The sequence below is a fragment of the Pseudophryne corroboree genome, chromosome 3, assembly GCF_028390025.1.
Source record: "Pseudophryne corroboree isolate aPseCor3 chromosome 3, aPseCor3.hap2, whole genome shotgun sequence".
Classification (NCBI taxonomy): domain Eukaryota; kingdom Metazoa; phylum Chordata; class Amphibia; order Anura; family Myobatrachidae; genus Pseudophryne; species Pseudophryne corroboree.
Genome location: NC_086446.1, coordinates 197,828,038 through 197,852,009, shown reverse-complemented (window position 1 = coordinate 197,852,009; position 23,972 = coordinate 197,828,038). Strand labels below are relative to the sequence as shown.

Genomic DNA, 23,972 nt, shown 5'->3' with positions numbered 1-23,972 from the left:
CACTAAAATCTGATTCTCATCTTGAATTGCTCCGTCGGCTGCCACCTAATGGCTGCTGGCATGCAAAACACGAATTCCCTCGATAGAGGTGGTGAGCAGTGTTAGCCTTTTATAATAATGGATTGTTCCTATATTGGATCATAACAGTACTAAAAAAAAAAAATAGAAGAAATGTGATGAATACTGATGCAATTACTAGCAAAATATAACATCCAAATACAAAAATGACTTACCAGTAAATTATAATGAATTTGCTTTATTACTAGACATGTTCCTATGTGATTATTGCACTGCATTTTACCCAAGGTGACTTCATGAACTAACAAAAAAAAAAACCTAATATAACAAAATAATCTATGTTTATTGCTTTACCATACAAAATAGCTATGATGGAGCAAATGTAATACAAATATAATCAATGTACATTTTTATTCCATATTTATTTTAAATGAACTATTTTCTGGTCAAGTAATTCAAACACAGTTTTGCACAAAATGAATGAGCATTAATGTGAAGTGTTTCTGATTATTGCCATCAATATTTTATGTATATATGGCAGAAATGAAATATTTAATGCTATAGTGGATTTGCAATAATCAGATTAAAGTAAATGAAATGTTTTATAGTGGGGAGACAAATGGAAATAACTGGGGAAAATCCCTTCCAGATTGTACTCCACACAAATGCTTTCAATAATGAAATGTTTTCTGACAACAGAGCAGAATCATTGCGCTAAGGAAAAACTCCAAAAGACTTTGCTGCGGACTTCGTGCTTGAAAACATGTTCATGGCTTATTGAAAACACAGGCTTCCTTAGGGAACAGGTTTTACAGCAGGAAGAATGTAAATTAAAAGTAGTGTGAAACTATTTTAAGCACAAGTGCCATACTAGATGAAACAGCCTGATTTCCTTCTGTAACATATTTTTTATACTCCACTGGCAAAAATTAAATTAAAATAACAATTTTGCTAAATTTTAATTGTTCCTTTAGATAACAAGAAACTGTTGTTGGAAAGTAGCTAACTTAAAAAAGAAGTTTGGTTTTGTGTAATTTGTCTATAAAATATAGCATCCTATGTCAGAAAAACAGCATTTTCCGAGTTTTATAGGTCGAATCTGGATTAGACTTATTCATGTCCAGTGCAGTTTTTTCCGACTTGTCAGAAAACATATGGATTGGCAGACTAGCTGCGGATCCACGTATTTTGTCGAATTTGTGGGCATTTTCGACAGGTTTTTGGCCCTTTTTCGACAATGCCAATTCGACTTTAAAAAAGTTGTATCGGCATTGTCGAAAACGGGCTAAACCTGTCAAAAATGCCCGCAAATTGACACCAATCGGACACCAATTGAATACACCCCTATGTAGCAAAGCAGAGGAGTCATCCTTCATGGGAACGGTCTATTCCCGAATCAAGGAGCCATTGGAACAAATCACAAAGTGAAGGGAGTTGATTTGTCTCTCTACTTTGTTGTAAAGTGAGACCATATCTCTCTAAGGGGTATATTGACTAAGACTTGGACGGAGATAAAGTGGATGGAGATAAAGTACCAGCCAATCAGCTCCTAACTGACGTTTTTAAAACCTAGCCTGTGACATAGCAGTTAGGAGCCGATTGGCTGAGACTTTATCTCCGTTGACTTTATCTCCATCTAAGGCTTAGTAAATAGACCCCTACATTCCTGATTTTCAGAGTCCTTATTTTTTAGTCAGGAATGTTGTGAGGTATGAGTTTAGTCTAAAATATATTATATTGATATTTCATATTTGACATAGCAGGAAAAGAACTACAACCAGAAAATTGTAAATGCATTACTATTATAAATATAGTAGAAAATAATGTATTGTGAGCCAATGCAGGGGCTTGTATGTAAAGATATATGTACGACATCCAAACTGCATTTAATTTTGTAAGATAATATTAGTAATAAGTTTAGATATTTGTTCTTACACAGACTTCTCATGTTTAAAGTTCCATTTGGCATAGACCAGTGGTTCCCAAACTCAGTCCTCAACCCCACACATTTGGCAGTTTATCTGCAGGAGCACAGGTGTATTCATTACTCATACCCCTTTCACACCAGAAATGCAGGGACAAAACGCGGGAATTCTGCCACGGGCTCATGCAGGCACATTCCCGGGTTGGCACCATTCACACCAGCATTTTTTGCCGAGACATCCCGGGTCTGCACCTTTCATACTGAACCCGGGGATGGCCCTGCATTTTCTGAAAATGGGCGTCTCAGAAAAACCACAAGACCAGGAAGTGCCCTGAATAGCCAATCAGCATCAGCAGAGGCAACCCGGGAAGGTGGGACATGTCCCAGCACCATTCACACTGTCCAGGGTCCAGGGACGATCCCGGGACCAACCCTGGTCGATTGCTGGGTTGAAATGCGGGGACAGAAATCCTGGGTTTTTGTCCCTGTACCCTTTCACACCAAGAAATTTCCCGGGTTGATGCGCGTTCATGTGTTTTAACCCGGGAAATTTATGGCTGTGTGAAAGGGGTATCACTGACACATTTTAAAACACCCACAGATGGAGCTCATTATTTCACTTGTGAGTCTATGATGAAACCTGGAAAACATGAACTGTTTGGGGTCCTGAGGACCATGTTTGAGAACTTGTGGTCTAGACTATAGATGGAAGTTAAAGCACAGTTTAACGCAAATTGACTAAGGGGTCTATTAAAAAAATAAAAATAAATTAAACTGATATGCAGAATACAACAAATGTCCGCTTTTTCTTTGTAGTTTTAACTATGTTTATATTTTTTACGTGCTAGCAAAATATGTTTGAATGCTCTGTGCTTGTGCCGATCATAGTTATTGTTGTCAACAATGCTGATTGGGAAGCTGGCTGCGGTAGCAGAGATAAGAATGTGAGCTGGCCAGTGGAGAGGACAAGACTACCACTGCAAGGGTAGTGAAAAAAAGCAGGATTCCTTTTCTCTGCTTTTCTCCATTTCTATAGGTAAGACGTCACATACTGTAACAGCTAGTGATGGTGTTTCTTATAAAATATAAGAGACACTTCCCTTCTATCATCTATATAAATACCATTTGTGTACCATCCTCATAAGAGAACAGAAATAAAAAGGCAAAGAAATCAACACATTTGTCATGTAATAAATACAGAGAAAACAAAAAGTATGGCTTTCTCCAGCTAAAAAATTTGTAAGTTCAAACTACAGAACACAGAATTTATATTTTATAACTAGAGATAAGATCATTCATTTTGCTTTATGATGAGGTTGGGATAGGACTGGGAATAAGAGTAGCACAGTAAAATATAAGATTCATGCAGCGGACCTTGATTTGCTGTTTTATAATCAATATTACTAGTACTGTTTGTTCGTTTCTTATTTCCTACTGTGTAGTGTTTAATACACGTATTGATCAGTATAAGAATTGTTCTGTCCTGTTTATTAAGCTGTTGTTTTTCACAAACATATAAAAGGTGTGTCTGGTCACATACTATCTTATACTATGATCACACAGTGTACTGAACTTACTGTATGTACTGTCAGTTCAGAACAGCTTATATACAAACTGAAACATTGCTGTACAGGGGCTGAAATTCAATTAGCTGGAGCACAATAAAATCAGAAGCATATAATGTTATCATGCAGTGTCCTTATTGATGCTGACTAGAGATGCTTTAAGTTGTTCTGATTTGAACTTAAATGGCTACATTTTATAGTACTTGTAATGTCTAGCTTTCAAACAATAATCTACATTCAAATATTTTTTTTAATAAATATTATAATAATGTAACAATTTGAGTTCAAAGAGGCAGACATACAATCAGGTACTGTACATTGTAAGAGATAACAAAGCCCATGTGCAGCTTCCCACTTTACCATGCAGTGGAACCAACCCATACCAGTGTTCTCAGTGATTGTGTCCACGTGGCACCCCACCCGGTAGTTAGGTTTGAACATTTTCCATATTCATCCAGAAATTTGATATCATCAGACTAGGCCAGTGCAGCTAATTTGAAATGGTCTTGAATGGTTTGAGCATTCAGTTTAAAGTAAAAACAGAAACAAGTGATGACTTTCTTGGTAAATTATTAGATCATCTCTTCAGCCATGATGGATTCAGAGGAAGGCCAAAAAAGAACATGCTAAAAAAGATCCCCCAAAAATTAGAGATGAGCGGGTTCGGTTTCTCTGAATCCGAACCCGCACGAACTTCATGTTTTTTTTCACGGGTCCGAGCGACTCGGATCTTCCCGCCTTGCTCGGTTAACCCGAGCGCGCCCGAACGTCATCATGACGCTGTCGGATTCTCGCGAGACTCGGATTCTATAGAAGGAGCCGCGCGTCGCCGCCATTTTCACACGTGCATTGAGATTGATAGGGAGAGGACGTGGCTGGCGTCCTCTCCATTTAGATTAGGAGAGAGAGAGAGAGATTGACCTGAGGCTGATACTGTAGAAGAGAGTGCAGAGTTTAGTGACTGACCACAGTGACCACCAGCAGTGCAGTTGTTTTATTTAATATATCCGTTCTCTGCCTGAAAAAAACGGTACACACAGTGACTCAGTCACATACCATATCTGTGTGCACTGCTCAGCCCAGTGTGCTGCATGCCTGCATCATCTATGTATATATTATATATCTGACTGTGCTCAGCTCACACAGCTTATAATTGTGGGGGAGACTGGGGAGCACTGCAGTGCCAGTTATAGGTTATAGCAGGAGCCAGGAGTACAAGACAGTCACATACCATATCTGTGTGCACTGCTCAGCCCAGTGTGCTGCATCATCTATGTATATATTATATATCTGACTGTGCTCAGCTCACACAGCTTATAATTGTGGGGGAGACTGGGGAGCACTGCAGTGCCAGTTATAGGTTATAGCAGGAGCCAGGAGTACATATTATATTAAAATTAAACAGTGCACACTTTTGCTGCAGGAGTGCCACTGCCAGTGTGACTGACCAGTGACCTGACCACACTGACCACCAGTATAGTTAGTAGTATACTATATTGTGATTGCCTGAAAAAGTTAAACACTCGTCGTGTGACTTCACTTGTGTGGTGTTTTTTTTTTATTCTATAAAAAACTCATTCTGCTGACAGACAGTGTCCAGCAGGTCCGTCATTATATAATATATATACCTGTCCGGCTGCAGTAGTGATATATATATATTTTTATATCATTATTTATCATCCAGTCGCAGCAGACACAGTACGGTAGTTCACGGCTGTAGCTACCTCTGTGTCGGCACTCGGCAGTCCATCCATAATTGTATACCACCTAACCGTGGTTTTTTTTTCTTTCTTCTTTATACATACATACTACGACATCTCTTTATCAACCAGTCTATATTAGCAGCAGACACAGTACAGTACGGTAGTTCACGGCTGTGGCTACCTCTGTGTCGGCACTCGGCAGTCCGTCCATAATTGTATACCACCTAACCGTGGTTTTTTTTTTCTTTCTTCTTTATACATACATACTACGACATCTCTTTATCAACCAGTCTATATTAGCAGCAGACACAGTACAGTACGGTAGTTCACGGCTGTGGCTACCTCTGTGTCGGCACTCGGCAGTCCGTCCATAATTGTATACCACCTAACCGTGGTTTTTTTTTCTTTCTTCTTCATACATACATACTACGACATCTCTTTATCAACCAGTCTATATTAGCAGCAGACACAGTACAGTACGGTAGTTCACGGCTGTGGCTACTTCTGTGTCGGCACTCGGCAGTCCGTCCATAATTGTATACCACCTAACCGTGTTTTTTTTTTTTTCTTCTTCATACATACATACTACGACATCTCTTTATCAACCAGTCTATATTAGCAGCAGACACAGTACGGTAGTTCACGGCTGTAGCTACCTCTGTGTCGGCACTCGGCAGTCCGTCCATAATTGTATACTAGTATCCATCCATCTCCATTGTTTACCTGAGGTGCCTTTTAGTTGTGCCTATTAAAATATGGAGAACAAAAATGTTGAGGTTCCAAAATTAGGGAAAGATCAAGATCCACTTCCACCTCGTGCTGAAGCTGCTGCCACTAGTCATGGCCGAGACGATGAAATGCCAGCAACGTCGTCTGCCAAGGCCGATGCCCAATGTCATAGTACAGAGCATGTCAAATCCAAAACACCAAATATCAGTAAAAAAAGGACTCCAAAACCTAAAATAAAATTGTCGGAGGAGAAGCGTAAACTTGCCAATATGCCATTTACCACACGGAGTGGCAAGGAACGGCTGAGGCCCTGGCCTATGTTCATGGCTAGTGGTTCAGCTTCACATGAGGATGGAGGCACTCAGCCTCTCGCTAGAAAAATGAAAAGACTCAAGCTGGCAAAAGCAGTAGCACCGCAAAGAACTGTGCGTTCTTCGAAATCCCAAATCCACAAGGAGAGTCCAATTGTGTCGGTTGCGATGCCTGACCTTCCCAACACTGGACGTGAAGAGCATGCGCCTTCCACCATTTGCACGCCCCCTGCAAGTGCTGGAAGGAGCACCCGCAGTCCAGTTCCTGATAGTCAGATTGAAGATGTCAGTGTTGAAGTACACCAGGATGAGGAGGATATGGGTGTTGCTGGCGCTGGGGAGGAAATTGACCAGGAGGATTCTGATGGTGAGGTGGTTTGTTTAAGTCAGGCACCCGGGGAGACACCTGTTGTCCGTGGGAGGAATATGGCCGTTGACATGCCTGGTGAAAATACCAAAAAAATAAGCTCTTCGGTGTGGAACTATTTCAACAGAAATGCGGACAACAGGTGTCAAGCCGTGTGTTCCCTTTGTCAAGCTGTAATAAGTAGGGGTAAGGACGTTAACCACCTCGGAACATCCTCCCTTATACGTCACCTGCAGCGCATTCATAATAAGTCAGTGACAAGTTCAAAAACTTTGGGTGACAGCGGAAGCAGTCCACTGACCAGTAAATCCCTTCCTCTTGTAACCAAGCTCACGCAAACCACCCCACCAACTCCCTCAGTGTCAATTTCCTCCTTCCCCAGGAATGCCAATAGTCCTGCAGGCAATGTCACTGGCAATTCTGACGAGTCCTCTCCTGCCTGGGATTCCTCCGATGCATCCTTGCGTGTAACGCCTACTGCTGCTGGCGCTGCTGTTGTTTCTGCTGGGAGTCGATGGTCATCCCAGAGGGGAAGTCGTAAGCCCACTTGTACTACTTCCAGTAAGCAATTGACTGTTCAACAGTCCTTTGCGAGGAAGATGAAATATCACAGCAGTCATCCTGCTGCAAAGCGGATAACTGAGGCCTTGACAACTATGTTGGTGTTAGACGTGCGTCCGGTATCCGCCGTTAGTTCACAGGGAACTAGACAATTTATTGAGGCAGTGTGCCCCCGTTACCAAATACCATCTAGGTTCCACTTCTCTAGGCAGGCGATACCGAGAATGTACACGGACGTCAGAAAAAGACTCACCAGTGTCCTAAAAAATGCAGTTGTACCCAATGTCCACTTAACCACGGACATGTGGACAAGTGGAGCAGGGCAGGGTCAGGACTATATGACTGTGACAGCCCACTGGGTAGATGTATGGACTCCCGCCGCAAGAACAGCAGCGGCGGCACCAGTAGCAGCATCTCGCAAACGCCAACTCTTTCCTAGGCAGGCTACGCTTTGTATCACCGGTTTCCAGAATACGCACACAGCTGAAAACCTCTTACGGCAACTGAGGAAGATCATCGCGGAATGGCTTACCCCAATTGGACTCTCCTGTGGATTTGTGGCATCGGACAACGCCAGCAATATTGTGTGTGCATTAAATATGGGCAAATTCCAGCACGTCCCATGTTTTGCACATACCTTGAATTTGGTGGTGCAGAATTATTTAAAAAACGAAAGGGGCGTGCAAGAGATGCTGTCGGTGGCCAGAAAAATTGCGGGACACTTTCGGCGTACAGGCACCACGTACAGAAGACTGGAGCACCACCAAAAACTACTGAACCTGCCCTGCCATCATCTGAAGCAAGAAGTGGTAACGAGGTGGAATTCAACCCTCTATATGCTTCAGAGGTTGGAGGAGCAGCAAAAGGCCATTCAAGCCTATACAATTGAGCACGATATAGGAGGTGGAATGCACCTGTCTCAAGCGCAGTGGAGAATGATTTCAACGTTGTGCAAGGTTCTGATGCCCTTTGAACTTGCCACACGTGAAGTCAGTTCAGACACTGCCAGCCTGAGTCAGGTCATTCCCCTCATCAGGCTTTTGCAGAAGAAGCTGGAGACATTGAAGGAGGAGCTAACACGGAGCGATTCCGCTAGGCATGTGGGACTTGTGGATGGAGCCCTTAATTCGCTTAACAAGGATTCACGGGTGGTCAATCTGTTGAAATCAGAGCACTACATTTTGGCCACCGTGCTCGATCCTAGATTTAAAGCCTACCTTGGATCTCTCTTTCCGGCAGACACAAGTCTGCTGGGGTTGAAAGACCTGCTGGTGAGAAAATTGTCAAGTCAAGCGGAACGCGACCTGTCAACATCTCCTCCTTCACATTCTCCCGCAACTGGGGGTGCGAGGAAAAGGCTCAGAATTCCGAGCCCACCCGCTGGCGGTGATGCAGGGCAGTCTGGAGCGACTGCTGATGCTGACATCTGGTCCGGACTGAAGGACCTGACAACGATTACGGACATGTCGTCTACTGTCACTGCATATGATTCTCTCACCATTGAAAGAATGGTGGAGGATTATATGAGTGACCGCATCCAAGTAGGCACGTCACACAGTCCATACTTATACTGGCAGGAAAAAGAGGCAATTTGGAGGCCATTGCACAAACTGGCTTTATTCTACCTAAGTTGCCCTCCCACAAGTGTGTACTCCGAAAGAGTGTTTAGTGCCGCCGCTCACCTTGTCAGCAATCGGCGTACGAGGTTACATCCAGAAAATGTGGAGAAGATGATGTTCATTAAAATGAATTATAATCAATTCCTCCGCGGAGACATTGACCAGCAGCAATTGCCTCCACAAAGTTCACAGGGAGCTGAGATGGTGGATTCCAGTGGGGACGAATTGATAATCTGTGAGGAGGGGGATGTACACGGTGATATATCGGAGGGTGATGATGAGGTGGACATCTTGCCTCTGTAGAGCCAGTTTGTGCAAGGAGAGATTAATTGCTTCTTTTTTGGGGGGGGGGTCCAAACCAACCCGTCATATCAGTCACAGTCGTGTGGCAGACCCTGTCACTGAAATGATGGGTTGGTTAAAGTGTGCATGTCCTGTTTTGTTTATACAACATAAGGGTGGGTGGGAGGGCCCAAGGACAATTCCATCTTGCACCTCTTTTTTCTTTTATTTTTCTTTGCGTCATGTGCTGTTTGGGGAGGGTTTTTTGGAAGGGACATCCTGCGTGACACTGCAGTGCCACTCCTAAATGGGCCCGGTGTTTGCGTCGGCCACTAGGGTCGCTAATCTTACTCACACAGTCAGCTACCTCATTGCGCCTCTTTTTTTCTTTGCGTCATGTGCTGATTGGGGAGGGTTTTTTGGAAGGGACATCCTGCGTGACACTGCAGTGCCACTCCTAAATGGGCCCGGTGTTTGTGTCGGCCACTAGGGTCGCTAATCTTACTCACACAGTCAGCTACCTCATTGCGCCTCTTTTTTTCTTTGCGTCATGTGCTGATTGGGGAGGGTTTTTTGGAAGGGACATCCTGCGTGACACTGCAGTGCCACTCCTAAATGGGCCCGGTGTTTGTGTCGGCCACTAGGGTCGCTAATCTTACTCACACAGTCAGCTACCTCATTGCGCCTCTTTTTTTCTTTGCGTCATGTGCTGATTGGGGAGGGTTTTTTGGAAGGGACATCCTGCGTGACACTGCAGTGCCACTCCTAAATGGGCCCGGTGTTTGTGTCGGCCACTAGGGTCGCTAATCTTACTCACACAGTCAGCTACCTCATTGCGCCTCTTTTTTTCTTTGCGTCGTGCCGATTGGGGAGGGTTTTTTGGAAGGGACATCCTGCGTGACACTGCAGTGCCACTCCTAAATGGGCCCGGTGTTTGTGTCGGCCACTAGGGTCGCTAATCTTACTCACACAGTCAGCTACCTCATTGCGCCTCTTTTTTTCTTTGCGTCATGTGCTGATTGGGGAGGGTTTTTTGGAAGGGACATCCTGCGTGACACTGCAGTGCCACTCCTAAATGGGCCCGGTGTTTGTGTCGGCCACTAGGGTCGCTTATCTTACTCACACAGTCAGCTACCTCATTGCGCCTCTTTTTTTCTTTGCGTCATGTGCTGATTGGGGAGGGTTTTTTGGAAGGGACATCCTGCGTGACACTGCAGTGCCACTCCTAGATGGGCCAGGTGTTTGTGTCGGCCACTAGTGTCGCTTAGCTTAGTCATCCAGCGACCTTGGTGCAAATTTTAGGACTAAAAATAATATTGTGAGGTGTGAGGTATTCAGAATAGACTGAAAATGAGTGGAAATTATGGTTTTTGAGGTTAATAATAATATGGGATCAAAATGACCCCCAAATTCTATGATTTAAGCTGTTTTTTAGTGTTTTTTTAAAAAAACACCCGAATCCAAAACACACCCGAATCCGACAAAAAAAATTTGGTGAGGTTTTGCCAAAACGCGGTCGAACCCAAAACACGGCCGCGGAACCGAACCCAAAACCAAAACACAAAACCCGAAAAATTTCAGGCGCTCATCTCTACCAAAAATCTAATTCCTAAAAGGTTTACCTTATTGTATTGAAATTAGTGAGGCTGTTCCAGAGAATGATCTATTCTTGGTTAGTGACTATCCCAAATCCTAATTGATCAATAGGAGAATTGTGCTATCCTTTTTTGAACATTTCATAATTACAGTAACACTGTTTTGTAAATTTTATTGTATGATATTGGATAAACAGTTGCTCACGGTTTAGCATCCAGTTCCAATATATTTTATTTTGTTTGCTCTATTAATAATATTAAATATAGTGAAACAAGGAAATAGTGTAGTTAAAATGTAGACCCAAAGCATGGTTCTTAAGATGAGCAAATTGGATTGTTTACATTTAGGTAATCAATGTTGAAAGTGGAGGGTGCTACTGTGCAGACCTCCTCCAAGGAAGCTTCATTCCCTGGGCCAAGTTAGCCACAAGGCTTCTGATTCAGAGTCATCTTGGAACTGTGGGGCAGATGTATTAAGCCTGGAGAAGTGATAAAGCATTGATAAAGCAGTGATAAGTGGAAGGTGATAATGCACCAGCCAATCAGCTCACAACTGTCAATTTACATATTGAAGCTGATTGGCTGGTGCATTATCAGCTTGCATTTATCACTGTTTTATCACTTCTCCAGGGTTAACACATCTGCCCATGTGTGAGAATACAATAGTTTTTCTCTTAGTTTCAATGAGACTTGTGATTACCTGCGATCTAACCACTGTTCCAGCATCCTGCACTACTACCTGGTACCTGCATTTATTCATGGACTCGTGAGCTGTATGACACCCCACTCTGCTCAAGCTCCACTCCATCTGCCAGTATGTATAACAGTAAGTACAGCTGTACTGTACAGTACCTGCTTTATCTTCAAAACTATTCACTGTTTAAGTACCTGAGATATTCACTGGTGTGTTAGGAAATTCTGCTACATCCTCAATCCTGTACTTTGACCAATCACAGCAGAAATTAATGAAGTCCATCTTCTCTCCTGAGCAGCTCCTCCCAATATATAGTACTCACAAAGCAATGTCCACCACATAGCATAATTTGGACAACAAGCAAGAAATGTATTTGCTACAGTGCGGTGTTGCCAGTGTAGACATACCAGACTTGCCAATGATTAAGTAGAGTTAAGTAACTTAAGTAGAGTTGGCAGCTTAAAGTGTGCAATTACTCATTTCTGAAAGACTAAAACAAAGTTCTAATCTAAATATATAATTTTAATGCTGAAAATTGAGATTGAGGTAAAGTAGTACAGGACAGATAGAATCACATTTTGTTTATAGAAAATAAAGCTAGACAGGGGAGTTAATGAAGATTAATGTGTTTGCAATTTTTGTCCCAGTCATCATCTCCAAAGCTAACAACTTTCCTTAATTCCCCATCATACAGTACTTATGCAACCCCACAATACAGTGCTTAACAGTGTGATAATGATATTTTTACTAATTTCCCACCAGTACCATGAGGACAACAATGAATAAGCTACAGTAGAATTAAAATGAGCCATTGTATTTCTACAAGTAGTAGATAGAATGAAGTTATCCTCACTACTTTATTGTATTTTGCTCTGTAAATAATTTGTGAATTGTATAACCTGTCAAAATCTGTAATTGAACAGTGAATATAATGATGTGAGTGTTGATGATGGTGATGATGATGATATTTTTTAATGCTGAGGTTGGGATAAGATCAGCAGAGAAAATGTTGTAGCTTTGAGGAATGCTATAAAAGTAACATATGCAATGTATTTTTTTTTTAAAGAAAGCAACACAAGTAAACTAAGAAAATCAGCGTACTTACAAAGTCATATCTTCAATGGCCTTTGCATAAATGTGGGTCACTTCATGTGGGTGCTGTGGTCAGGTTGGATTTGTAAATATTACTGGAAAAAATTAAGATGAAGCTTAGTTATCAGTGAAAGTAAGGATACTGCATATATTAGCTACCAATGTGTGGAAGTTAATTCATATACCAATGCCTATACAATGACAGTGCTTGTGAGGGCTAGATAAAAATTACAATGTCAAAGGTTGAGCAAATGCACCATGAAAACAACCATATATCATTCTATAAAAGAATACAATTTACTCCTGAATAAGCAGTTCTTTGTGGGAAAAGATACAAAAGTCTTATATATAACCTACAAATACTTCGGAAGATACCAACTATATTTTATTGTGCAGAATGGGTTCCAATAATGTTTTATAGAACAATCAAGTTTTAACAATCTTTTAGTGTAAATTGGTAGTTTATACTGTGGCTTCTCAACCTTTGACATGGGCATTTTCATCTAGACCTCACAAGGTTTTTATATTGTATTGGTTTTGTTATATGAATACATTCTATGTTGTTTTTCTTACATTACACAAAATGATAGTTATTCTATACCCAACCTGATAATTATGCACAGTTATTTTGTTCTAAGAATTTTATACAGGTGGAGCCTCATATCACACATTCTTATAAATGAAATTGTTTGAGCATGACTGAGAAAGTGACACATTTGCTTTCTGCTGGTTCAGTGTACCAAAATTTGGTTAATGCACATAATTATTAAAAAATATAAAAAAATTACCTTAAGACTTTGTGTATAAGGTGCATATAGAATATAAATGTATTTTGTGTTTATACTTTGGTCTGACACCCCAAGATATCTCATTATGGTATGCAAATATTCCAAAATATGAAAAATTCTGAAATCCAAAATACTTCTGGTCCCAAGCATTTTGAATATAAGAGACAACCTGTATCTGACAGCTGGCTGGTATGTGGCGGCTGCCAATAATTAACGTAGTTTGGGAGTTTCCTTAGACGTTTTAATTGTACTTTTAACACTCTTTAGCAGAGGCATCACTTACCAAGGTGATACCCAGTGCAGCAGTTCAGAGTTAATCTGTGCGGCATAGGCAAGCCCTACAAAGGGGCATGCCTTCATGGGAGGGGGCGTGGTTTTGAGGCTTCATGTCCTGACCCCTGTTTTCATTACTCTGGGGGTCCAGAAGATGCCAGCTGCCCCTGGAGACTGACGTGGCTGCAGTGCTGGCTCCTACACTGTGTCAGGAACCGGGTGCTGCATGTAATGCTACAGTCCTGAGCAGGAGTCGGCATTTTGGTGTCACCCCTCGGCGGGTGACTTTTGGATGATGCAGCCCCCGCACCCTCCTTGTGACGCCACTATTTTTTAGCACCATAAAGAGTTTCACTTTTTTTGATCATTTACTGTTTTTGATTTAAAAGTATTAACAAAATCATCTGGCTAAAACACTTGCACTATAATTTTTACAAATGTGTGTGAATTTTACATTAGTAGTCTTAGTAATCATTATTATATACAATTTATAATAAGTTTATATTTTCATCTTATTATACACAGAGGTATAAAGTTTTAAATATCACCATGAAATTATTGAGATATCTGGATGTAATTTGATTAACAATCATTGATCCTTATGTGCATGATGTTGTAAATTACAGCTACTTATGTCATAATGTTTCATTTCACAAGCTGCCAGATATCGAGCTGTACGAGCTGCATAATTGACAAAATTGAAGCCCACTGTGATATAAAGTCCTACATTTTAAGGATCACAGCGTCCTCCAAATCCATGATGACATGGTAGCTCTTTATGGTGATGAAAGTCCATCATATGACACTGTTGTGAGGTGGAAAAGGAACTTTCAACCTGGACGCATGTCTCTCTCAAATGAACCTCGATCAAGGAGACCCTCAATTACAGATAATCCTGAGATGGCGAAGACAGTGGAGGCTCTTGTCTTTGAAGATAGATGACTAACCATTGAAATGGTCATGAAATAAGTTGGTTATGTTATGGAAGTGTGTGGAAGATTATGCATGAGCAGCTGCACATGTCTAAAGGGTCATCACTATGGGAGCAGGATGAAGAGAATTTCTTTGCACTTTTCATGATTATGGATGAATGCTGGGTCTGCCTGTACAAACCAGAGACCAAAGAAATGAGCAAGTGGAAACACTTTTCCTGCCCCCCTTTCAAAAAAGGCTAAGCAGTGAAGGTAATTCTGTCCATTTTTTGGGACTAACCAATTACCTTCTGAAGGGTCAGATGTTCACCAGTGTTTACTACTGTACTCTTCTGCAGAAATTGTAAGATGCTGAAAAAAGACAAAATGCTGTGGTATGATCAGAAAAGGCATCTGTTTCCTAGCTGACAATGCACCTGCACATACATCCCAAGCACAGGTGTAGCTATGACATTTTGCCCCATCCCTCCTACTCGCCTGATCTCACACCCAGCAACTTCTTTCTTTTCCCTGAGATGTAGAAGCCAGTTCGGGTTGGCGATTTGACAACACAAATACTAACATTGTGGAAGTGGAACAGTGGTTCTCGAGGCAATCGCAGGACTTTAATAATGATGGGTTGTGGAAGATCAAGAAAAGCTGGCAGAAATGTGTGGGTCTGTAGGGCGACTACATTAAAACTTTATGATACCTCTTGTATAATAGCTACAAAAGGACTAGTAGCTGCAAAATATTTTCACTGTACTGTACCATATGCCATCTTGAATGGAGTGTAAATACGTCAGACTGCCCATGTAAGCTGTCCTACATAGTAAATATATATACATTCATATGCCCTTATTTACCAATGAGTGGTACATTTCAGTGTGAGTGATAAATTGCACCAGACAATCCACTCCTGTCATTTTTCAAACACAGTTTGTAACATGCCAGTTAGGAGCTGATTGACTGGTGCAATTTATCACTCACAGTGAAATTTATCGCTCATTGATAAATAAAGGCAATAGTCATTAAAAAAAGCCACTGAGATTTTTTTTATTCTTTTAAATTGGCTATCATCAAATGAGGGCTTATAACCAATCAAAAATAGTAATAAGATTAGGAAGGCGAGGGGTGGCTATTACTGTTATGCCTACGAGCACCTTCACCCCCAAATCTGCCCCTGCATTCCATCTACCATAATCTCTCATGAAACTACTCAAACTTAATTTTGACTCTCAGAAGGAAAAGGCCTCTATTAAGTACCTTGACATCCTGATTACAAAGTCGTACTCTCAACTATATTATGATTATGCCAACTACCCCCACCCCATGGCCCAAATTGAATGTGACCTTTCTGCACTGGCATAAACATTATGGGGTAAATTTACCAAAGCTTCTAAAAAAGAATTATAGCTATCATTTCTATATTGCATCTTAGAAAATGATAGACAGAATTTGGTTGGTGTTCCTGAGTGCAGTATGATCACTTTTTTTAAAAAATTGCATATTCTTAATTGAAAATTTCAGTACAGAAAAAAGAAAACAATAACAAAACAATACAATACAGACATTGAACAAAAACAATTACATTACATCATCCGCCACTCAGTTAAACAACCAATTTAGCTCACATATATTAGTGACCAGAACAATCTTCCACGTTAAATTCGTATAATAAGAAACATATACAGCACTTGTCTATTTGACCCAGAGCTGGCACTGCAAGTCATCGTAGACCAATATATCTATATGTGTATATACGTGCCCACCTCTGCGAAAGTATATAGTAGACCATATGTAGAAGTGAAAAAGGGGGGGAGTAGAGGATATCTGAATGAATATCGAGATACCGCAATGTGCCCCACACGTAGAAAGTACACACATATGTAGCTACACCACTGTCACAGCTCCTATCTCCCCTCCCAACCCTGATTCGCACCATCTATCCCATTTGTCATGAAATTTATGCATAGCATTTTGCTTTCTAAATATATGTTTCTCATGCCGGACCACGTTATCTACCAAAGCTCTCCATTTGTGTATCACCGGGGGAGTAGTTGTACACCATACTCACACTACAATGACCTTAGCCAATGTAGTGAGGCACAAGACATACCTGTATAGCACTAAAGAATGTGTCTCCTCTAGATCTAAGCCAAGCAAACACATTCTAGTATTAAAACCAGGCAGAGAGGGAGCCGTATGCAAAATATCTCTCTATACCGCCTCCCAAAAGGATAGTACTAATGGGCAATCCCACAATAAGTGCCAAAATCCAGCATTTTCCACTTGACACCTTGGGCAAGAGGTATCCCTTCTAATCCCAGCCATTTTCATAGACACAGGTGTACGATATATTCTGTGTAGGATATAGAAATATATTTGCTGATAACGAACACAAGGAGTAGTATACCTAAGGGATCCTAAAATCTGAATCCAATGCTCATTAGTTCATGGGCCTATGTCCATTTCCCATTTCAATTTCAGAGGAGTGAGCTGATTCGGAAACAAATTATTATTAATCTGGGCATAGAGACTGGACACATGGCCTCTAGAGCCTAAATTCAATAACATTGATTTAACGGGCGAAGGCGACAGCACCGGGTCAGTGCGTGAAAACTGAGTTTGAATCACATGTCTTAATTGTAAGTATCAAAAAAAGGCACTATGAGGAATATTGAACTCATTCTGTAGTTGATTAAATGATTTAAACATGCCTTCACTGTATAATTGACCTAGGGTAGTAACGCCTTTCAGCAGCCATATATTGTCTGTTGAGATTTTAAGCAACTCGGAATATGAAGCATTATGCCACAGTAGGGAATCCACATCATAACCAGAGCACTCAAAAAAAGTATGAGCATGTCGCCAAATCAATAGAGCCTGCTGGAGCAATGGAGGCAGATTAGAGACAGACAGTCCAGAAAGCAGAAAAAGTAAAGGAAAAAAGAAGGGCCCCACCTGTTCGCCCAGAAAGCCCACCAGAGTTGGGTCAGCGGTGTCCTGTACCCACCTAACCAAATGTGCCAGCTGAGCTGCTATATAATAGACCCTAAGATTGGGAAGACCAATTCCCCCAGATGTCTTGGATTTATATAATGTTTTAATGGAAATTCTTGCTGGCCTATCTCCCCATATAAATGATGACAAAATACTCTCAATAGCAGAGAATACTGCCTTGGGGATATATACTGGAGAGTTCTGCAGAACATACAAGAACTTTGGTTGAACCGACATTTTAAACAGATTGATACGGCCTAAGACAGATAATGGCAGTTTTTACCACACATGAGTTTTCATCTTGAAACCCATCGTAAAGGGAGCAATATTTGGGGATACATAATCTCCCGCTTACGGGCGCAATCCAGATACCTAAATATTTAAAATGCATTGTCCATTGCAAAGGGAAATTTGTATAATCATCTACAGGAATATGTCCCGAAATAGGGAATATATTGGATTTGTCCCAATTAATAAGTAGACCTGAATAAGAACCAAATTTCTCAAACTAATTGTAACATGGCCTTCAGAGAACCCTCCAAGTCTTGTAGAAACAACAGCATGTCATGTACAGCGCTACCACATCTATACCCTCTCCAACTTTATTGCCACATACATCTGGTGCCACACACAGATGACAGGCAAGCGGCTCTATGGTTATAGAAAAAATGGCCGGAGACAAGGGACACCCCTGTCGAGTCCCCCTTGCCAGTGGAAAAGGAGATGAAGTAAAACCATTAGCAGACACTCTCGCCGCTGGGGAAAAATATAGCAGTTGGATTACTTTGCTAAATCTTGGCCCGAAAACTAATTTCCGAAGCACACCCCAAAGATAACCCCACTCCACCGAGTCAAAGGCCTTGGCTGCGCCCAGTGACACCACTACCCTGGACCCAACCATATCAGTTCTCTGTAAGTGATAAAATAATCTACTTAAGTTTTGAGCCATGGACTTCCCCGGCATGGATCCTGTCTGATCAGGGTGAATAATTAAATTGATAACCAAATTCAATCGAAGCGCTATAATCTTAGCCAGTATTTTAATATCTGTGGACAAAAGTGAAATGGGTTGCCATGACTCCCGCAGAGTGGGGTCCTTCCCGGGTTTAGCTAACACAATAATAATTGCTTCACACATATAAGGAAAAATGGATCCCCGCTCATAAAAAGAGTTAAACACATCTAACAGATAAGGAACAAAAAAATCCTTACATTTGTTGTATACCTCCACAGGAATTCTATCGCATCCAGGAGCTTTAGAGGCTGGAAATGAGGAAATTTCCACCTCAACCTCCTCCAATGTAAATGGAGCATCAAGGATGTCAATAGCTTCCTGAGGAAGTCGCGGCAATGCAACCTGGTTTAAATAATTCTGCAGTTGTTCATTTGTATATGCGACCTTGGAGGTGTACAGACAAGAGTAGTAACTACGAAAGACTTCTACAATTTCCTCTCCAGAATAGCATAACTGTCCTTGTGAATTTTGTATACTTTGGACTATATTGGCAGTAGACTCATCCCTCGCTAGATATGCCAAATATCTACCTCCTATTTCAGCCTGGAAATAGTGCTCATGTTTAGAAAACAGCAACCTACGCCTGGATTTTTCAAAAACATATTCCGTCCACTCCCTCTGCGCATCCAGCCATGGCCCTCTATCAATACAGAAATGAGAGAGGATAAACTGGGCCTCCAGCTGTTAACATACCCATTCAAGGTGAGACTCCTCTTGTCTATGAAACAATTTGATCTCAGAAATGCGTTTGATAAAGGAGCCTCTAATATAGGCCTTAAGAGCGTCATGTCTATTTAAAAGGTCTGGATGCGAAGAGTTATCGGACTGAATCCCCCTCCAATCAGCAAGTAAGCCTAAGCCAGTAGGCATTAAGGTCAGCCAAAAAGGATTAAGTTTCAAGAATCTGGCCACCTTGGCCTTAAGCATATTTAATGTAAGTAGCACAGGAGAGTGATATGAAATTCCTCTAGACAAATAGGCTATATCCGCTACATCTGAAGACAATTTTGGGGAGATTAAAACCATATTGATTCGTGACATAGTATGGAAAGAAGTGGAATAGCATAAATATTGAGCAACAGAGGGATTGCAATATCTCCATATATCCACCCACCCCAACTCTGCGACTAAACGTGAAAATGGAGTTGGAGAAGGAGGATGAAAAGCAGGTGCAACAGAACCCTTCCAGCGATCTAAGTAGTGGTCCATCACATTATTGAAGTCCCCCATACAAATTACTGGTGTAGCTGGAGACTGAGCAATAAATGCAGCTGCCTGACGGAGCACCTCATTATTATACGGAGGATGGATATATATATATAGCTAATATATGAAGTGAGATTCGATTGACAGTCGCAAGAAGAAAGATGTACCTGCCATGGCTATCAATTTGACTGGACTCTAATTGAAACTGAATAGATTTTTTAATAAGGATAGAGACACCCCTAGAATTATGTGAACATGTAGAATTATACATGTGCCCTACCCAAGGTCTTTTAGGAGACAAGACCCTACTGCCCGCTAAATGGGTCTCTGAGAGACACACTATATCTGCCTGATATTTTTTGATCTGCGATAAAACTAACAACCTCTTAACCTTATCATTTATATCTATTGCCAGCGGCCATAGAGAATCAAGAGACAGAGATAGCGAACAGAATGAAAAAGAGAGAGAGAAGAGGAGCGCCGCAACAACCAGCACAGGACACCGCGGCCTGCATAACCACACACAGAGGACACGCCACAGAGCATCATCAGCATCTTAACATAAAATAGTACTATACCATTTCACAATACCAACTCTCACCACATAGGTGGGCAGACAAACAGATTTCAGTAGCGACTATGACATAAGAAAAAAACAAACTAACCCTTCCCTAACCCACCCCATATAACCTACAAACCTGAGGCATACCTGATACCCATACAAAACAATTACAACAAATTTACACGAAACCAAACAACAAAACAAATTGCTAGGGTGTAAATAAAAAGTCCCTGCTGCTATATCCAGCATAAAACTCTCTTACTAGTTTGAATATTTGTTTCCCTGGTGGACCAAGTGTACAAATGCACATATACCTATACGTACCCCAAAAGCAATATGCACATACATGTACGCCCGCATATATAGAAAACCATCAAAAAACCTATAACAAAATGCACAGTGCAGATATGATGTAAAAAAATGCAGTCAAAAAAACATATTGAAACATACTGAACAGTGAAGACATATTAGCCAAGTTTGCAACAAGTAACCCTCAACGTGGAGCTCAAGGCTGCCTCTCAAGCCAGTCTTCAACATCACGCGGATTGGTAAAGAAATGAGTATTGTTGTCATGGACGACCCGCAGTATGGCTGGAAACAACATTGAGTACTGAACATTGCGGTCCCGCAATTTGCGCTCGACTTGCACAAATTGGGCACGAGATTCTTGAACATCTAAAGCGAAATCCAGAAAGGCAGATATAGAATGATTTTCAAACTGGAGGGGACCATCAGTATGTGCCAAGCGAAGAACAGTGTCCTTAAAATGAAGAAAGCGAGCAATGAAGGTCCGGCCAGGGGCTCCAGGTGGAGGAGGCCGTGAAGGAAGCCTATGAGCCCGTTCCACTGCAAATTGAGGACTAAAAGCTCCTCTAGTAAAAAGACTGCACAGCCAATCCTCTAGGAACTTTTCAGGAGAAGTGCCCTCAGCCCTTTCAGGAAACCCCACAAAGCGAACATTATTGCGTCTCAGCTGCCCCTCTACATCAGACAATTTAGCGTGAATGGTGATCATCTGAGATGAGAAATCATCCACTTTACTCTTTAAAGGGTTAGTAACATCCTCGAGGTCGGAGATACAGTGCTCAGTCACGCCAACCCATTCCCTAATTTTTTGTAGGTCCTGACGGAGCATGGAGACATCAGTCTGGACCTTACCAATCCTGTCAGTAACCCTCTGCTCCAATGCAGATATAGCCTGCAAGATTTGTTGAGTGGACTGCTGTGAGTCGCTGCCTCCATCAGCCTCATCAATCGTAGAAGAAGAGGGAGGTGAGGAAACACTGCGACTATCAGAGGAGGGTGACTGTGGGGTTCTGGCAAATCTTTCCAGTTGTTTTGCGACATTGGATGCACGGCCGTTCTTCCCCATAGTTGTATATACAGGACAGGATAAAATATAACAGGAGAGCGTCTGTAATTTCAAAAGTGCAGCCACACCAATATAACAGGAGAGCGTCCATAGTTTCTAAAATGCTGCAGCACTGATATACAGTACAAGAACAGGGGGAGGGCAAAATTTTGGAGAATCAGCAGTACCCATATAATATAACAGGAGAGTGGCTATAATAGCCAAAAGGAAGCAGCACCAACATAATATAACAGGAGAGTGTCTGTATTAACCAAAATGTGGCAACACTAAGGAAATATAAGATGAGCACCTGAACCTGGAGTCTATAGCCATGTCCTTAGGCTGGGATACTGTAGTAATGCAGCCTCCAGGCTGTGCATAAGGTGATGGTGTGCAAACCCCATACAGGAAGGCCACAGCAGGCCAACTCCACTGAGCTATGTAGAGGACAGTTAAACTCTGCAGGAATGCAGCCAGCCACACTGAGGTCAATAATGGGGTTATGACAGAGGAGAGTCACTTTCCTGGGGACCCCTTATGTAAAATAGCGCCCTTACGGTAATCACTGCCTCCTGCCAGCGCCAGCAGGCGTCCACAGGAGGGAGGAGAAGATGGCGGCCATACGTCCAGAAGAGCAGCCCCAGGCAGGCAGCAGCCCCAGCCCCACACGCGGCATCAGCCCCATACATGAAGCAGCGGAGGTAGTACCAGCCGCCGGAGTGCAGGGAGACCAGCCACGAACGGAGGCGAGGGGGCACACGGAGCGGGCCGCAGCAGCAGGAATGTCCCAGCCAGAGGTCACACAGCACTTCAGCTCTACAGTAACCCGCAGCAAAGCAGTTCCACCAGACTCTGTCCACAGGTGCCAGGGAGCTCAGTAAACAATACCACAGCAGGTCTCACACCACGGGGTAATATCCACCAGGGGAACAGAATATTATTCAGGATAGGAAAGGGAGCTACAGCAAGAAGCTGCTACTCCATGCTGTGCCAAGCCACGCCCGCAGTATGATCACTTTAGTACAACCTTCCAGACTGGCAAGAGAGTATGAAACCTAAAATAACCTGTAACACAATGTTTCCATCCAGTACTCCACTCCAAAACAAAGTATTGAAATTTTGCTTTACCAGGTTCTCATTCTGGTAGTGAGGAAAAAGAAAATAAACTCTCATGTTGCTGGGGGCACTCTTATGGTAAGTATTAAAACTTGTAATACATCAATTAAAATAGGAAATGTATGTGACCTTGCTATGCCATTGGCACCAGAGCCCATACTACCTAAGGAAGACTACATAGCTGTTTAATTCTTTCTTCCTTCCTTTTTTTAATACTGTTTGGCAACAATAAACGCTTCACCATGTGTGTAACTTAAGAACTTTATTAAGCTATGTACTTGCAGAAACATTAACTATTTACTGTGCCGTCTGAGATTTCATCATTTGACTACATTGGCAGCTATAAAAACATTGTGCAATATCATGTATTATGCCATAATATCTTTCATAATTTTGCCAGCTACCCATAACACTTAAGATGTTTTTTTGTTATGTACAGTATGTTTGTCCAATTTTAATTGATGTATTAAAAGCCAATAATATAGGTTCTCATTCTGTAATGCTTTCACATACTGTACTCCAAAACAGCTCTACTTTAAGAATCAGCACTGACTGTAAGCAATGGTAAGCAAAATATCACAAGCTAAGAATTTTATAAACAACATTTGCATTTTTCAACAAACTTATTTTTTTAAATATATATATTTTATATAGGCAAAAAGGTGTCAGAAACAGAATTCTAACATGGGGGCATGTACAACTGCATGTTCACGCTATGGAAAACAGAGACAAACCTACACAGAGATATGTAAGCATACACCTGCCAGGGCAGATGCAAATGTACAATGCTGATAATGATGCCCAACACTAGGTAATCATCCCTGACTGGCTTTTTGCAGATCATCTCTTAAAATGATAGAAGCTTACTTTACTTTTCTTTTATAATATATTATTATTTGGGGTTCTATTTTAGCTATCTTTCTATTATTTTATTTGTGTGCAAGTAGAAAATAATACCAACTTTTTAAGAGAGGTTTTTATGTGGACTTTACTATCGAAACAAATGTTTAGTTATCTTAAAGCAGAAATTAATTTGACTATTATTGTGCTTTTCAGAAAACAATTAGCCTATACAGTGTAATGGTGATTGATGCCTGTGTAGATAAAACATGATCTGTACAGAACTTACAGTATGATCAAATTGTGCTGTAGAAATTTGCTAAATTCTGAAGCCAATAGCTAATCCAATGAGGAGTTTTGAAAATGTGGAAAAAAAATACCTGTAGCTTTTGTTATTAAAGTTCAACTAATCCATTTCACAAGTAGCAATATATAGGAGCATTGTGT

General features: G+C 41.5%; 1 long non-coding RNA gene across 3 annotated transcripts in view; it reads right to left on the bottom strand.

The window, feature by feature from the left end:
* LOC135057590 (uncharacterized) overlaps window positions 1–23,972 on the bottom strand; it is a 353,032-nt gene that overhangs the window by 157,154 nt on the left and 171,906 nt on the right. For all 3 annotated transcript variants that reach the window (XR_010244220.1, XR_010244221.1, XR_010244222.1), the window contains one exon: window positions 12,474–12,555. This is a non-coding gene — a long non-coding RNA (uncharacterized LOC135057590). The remainder of the gene's footprint in view (window positions 1–12,473; window positions 12,556–23,972) is intronic.